Genomic DNA, 3,936 nt, shown 5'->3' on the forward strand with positions numbered 1-3,936 from the left:
TGTTATTGAGTTTTATTGAGTTTTATTTGCTTTGTGGTATTTGAAAATACACGGAACAACTTGAAAATTGGCGCCGGTGCGTGCGGCGTTTGAGTTTGAAAACCAAATTTCAAATCGAACAAAACGAAAATTATGATACAAAATTTATGGCGGCAAACAAAAAGATACCAATAACCACACCAGCAACAACAACAACAATAACAGACGGCAGCCGTGAAAATGTTGTTGCGGCACACAACAACACGCACACATTGTATCTATGTTAATTAATTAACAATTAATTAAGCGAAACAGCAACAACAACAACCACAGCCACAACGACGACAACGACAACGTCAGCTCCTTCATCGATGACGTCGCTAATGGTTAATGATGAGTTTTCGGATTTTGGGTTTGGCCTCGTTTCCAACCGGGCCAAGAAACAGGAGTTGCTGCATGGGGGGAATGGGGGAAAGGGGAAGTCTTTGTCTCTGGCCAACGGTTAGCGTGCCTAAACAAAATTGTTTGAGCCGCTTTCAAGCTGCCGTCTCTCAGTGTGCCTCTTGCTTCGTGCGGGTGCTGCATGCATGTTTGTGCCCCAAACGCATATCCCAAGCCCAAAACAAATACGACCAGCTCTAGACGAGCGAAAGAAAGAGAGAGAGAAACAGTCCTCTCTCGACTAGCAAATACCCTAAAGTTGAGTCATTACCTATCTATAACTCGGGTATGTAAGTGTATATAGAACACGCTTGTGATTGCTACTCTTATTTCTCTCTTAACAGAAGATCCATATAATGTCAAAGTATATTCAACACCTATTAAGAAATATATGTTTTACAAATTGTGCTTTTTATTGACATATTTAATTGATTTTTATCGACTTTAAGAAATGCTATTGATTAAATTAAATAAACTAGATCTGCATTTGGTATATGAAAACTTATATTCAAAATTCTGTAGTCTCTATCTCTGAGTTCTCTCTGAAATCGGCTAAGCAGCGGATGCTGATCAAGAATATAGTTTCCATATGCTGTTGCAGTTGCTTCCTCTGCCTGTTACATACTTGTCCACAATTTTATTATACCCCTAATGTACACTTTCAATATTTTCAGTTGAGTCCAGTCCAGTTTGGTTGTTGTCGTTATCAGCGCTTATATCAAATGCGGGACAGCTTTTTATTAGAAGATATAGAGAGAAGTGGAGAAAGAGACAGAGAGGGGGAGACAATGAGAGAGAACCCCCTTTGCTTGCCGACTATGAAGCATATGAAATTGATTAATACAGCATGATAAATATTTTCGATTTCTTATATTTTTTAAATTTATCTTTGTGTTTCTATTAATTTTTGTTACATGCACGATATCGGTTAAGTCCATGATGTATAGTTTTTGATAAGTTAAAAATGTTGTGTGTTCTGTTTTTTGTGTTTTTTATTTTCTTTATTTGTGGGATCGCCTGTTCAGCCTCCCAGAAATGTGATGTGATGTGAAAAATGCTCTTAACAAAGAATTGATAAAGTATGTAATGAATTTTTATCTACAAGCATGGATAAAAATGATTAAAGATTCGTAGAAAGCAGAGAATGTTGAATTTTGATTAAAAAAAATAAGTGAAAATTAAATTAAAAGAAATTTTGGTTTGTGAACATTCGAGAAAGATTAGAATTAACAAACTTGGGGAAAAAACAAGTAGTTGAACTTTAAATATATATATATCTTTATGCTTAAAGTTGATTAAAAAACTTTGTAGAAGAAGCTGGAAACTACATAATAAATTTTAGATAATCGCAAATCTAAGAGAATTTCTCCTAAAACCCAAAAACAAGGCAGCAATTTAATTAGCTGTCTATTCCCAAATAGACAACCACTTTCACACACACACACACACACATACAAAGTCGCACACGTGTAAATTAAATTGAACCCGCCAATTACACACAAATGCCAGCCAGTGAGTGGAGTATGGAGTACTTGTTGTGATTCCATTCGTAGCATCTTCAGACTCACAGCGAACACTCGCCACGAAAAGCTGTCTCAGCTCAGCCATCTAACAAGTGCAAAATCTGCGTATAAATCATCTAATCTCTAGCAGAAAATCGCGGACACCAAACACAAGCCAACGCCTTAGCACCTTAGCCAAAAAACAAAAAAACAAAAAAAAAAAAAGAAAAGAAAATAAACCCAACCCAAAAATGTGTGAAGGGGGTGCGGTGGGTTGGAGGCATTTATAGGTTATGGCCCAGAATGCTTCGCGTCGTCGCAACAACTAAAAATGAATCAAATTAGAATGCTTGCCAAGCCCAGCAAGAAGAAGAAGAGAAGAAGGAGAAGAACAAGCAGACAACTTCCGGCTGAAAGTGAACTTTGGTGAAAAAGGGTTAACCAACTCGCGTCCAGGCCATAAAATAATTTTTGGGTGAGGCAACTGCTCTTTTACCAGTGTATGTATATGTGTGTGGGTGGGTGTGTATGTGGGTGTGTGTGGGTGGGTATGTGGGTGTTGAACACACACAAATTGCTTGCATGTCTGCGCAGTTTTATGGCCGGAGAGTCGAAATCGCAATCAAAAAACTTGTGGCTCTTAATTAATATTGTGCGCTGTGTGTGTGTGTGTGTGTGTGTATTGTGTGTGTTGTGTATGTTGGGTGTATGTTGTGTTTGCACAAATCTTGGAAACTTGCCATGCCTTGAGCATTTGCGATGATTAATTCGTCATTTGATGCAAACTACAATAGATTAATTACCAAATGCAAATTCAAATAGTAAAACAGTCATTTCAATAATTATCATAAAAGCTGAAACTTAATTACATTTTGATGATAAGCCACAAAATTTTAATCAAGCTAAGGCATTTGAAGTGATTTGTTTTGATTCGATTCTTATTTGTTTATTTAATGTGGACTGAAAACAATCCAAAGTTCTGTTGTAATTTAATCTGTATAAAATGTAATATAAAATGAAACTAAGAAAATAAAATAAATCAAGTATTTAATCTGCGGTAATTAAAATCTAAATCTATATGTTTGTCAGCAAAATGGTTGATAGAGATTAATCTAAATTATTTACCAATAATGATAAAAAGTGTTTAATAAATATGTAATGCACTTGAAGCATTTAATTTTGAAATTGAAAATTATTATAAATTATTATAATATCTGCTATTAAATGAAAATCCAGGCACAGCATTGTATTATCTTTATATTATATATATTTATAACAGTTTACATATTATTTGATACAAAAAACTTTACAACAGTCTGTAAATTTGAAAACTTCAATATTAATTTTAACCTTTTCAAATTCTGAACTCATTTTTCAAGCTTAGACAGCAAAAGAAAATTCACAAGAGCAACAAAAATCAATAAACAGAAATTCAAGCCAATTAAATTAAACATGATCAGAGTGAGGGTAAAGAGAGGGGATAGGAAAGGTATACTGTACAGTGTGAACAGCCACGCCTCCAATTTCAATCAAACAGGTAAAAAGGGGAGCAGGGAGAGATAATATGCTGCGTAATGGTGTTAGATCGATGGTCCAAAGTAGCTCAAACTGTTGGCTGTTGGTTAATGTTGCTACATGTGGCGCAACTGACGACTTTCAACTTTTCATGTCAAATCTTTTAAAACTCATCAACTTCGTTTAGGGAAACTGACTGCATGATAAATGATGCAGATGTCCAACAGGAGTCGCTCCTTATTCGCTTGCCTTTTTTCTGTCTACATTATTCACTACGAAAAGTGCACATCATCATCATCATAGTCATGATGATTATCATGATTATGATTTTAAGCTTGATGATGCTGCTGCTAAGCAGCATCAACAGACGCTGTAATCACATCAAGGATAGCTCAAGGAACTGAAACTTTTTCTTCGGCTAAAGCAAAAAAACCAAAATAAAAAAAATAAAAATATGTATTATACTTTTCTTGGAAAAGTGCGTGTATGAATTCCGGCT

This window comes from Drosophila grimshawi, unplaced genomic scaffold (assembly GCF_018153295.1).
Source record: "Drosophila grimshawi isolate 15287-2541.00 unplaced genomic scaffold, ASM1815329v1 contig_1377, whole genome shotgun sequence".
Lineage (NCBI taxonomy): Eukaryota > Metazoa > Arthropoda > Insecta > Diptera > Drosophilidae > Drosophila > Drosophila grimshawi.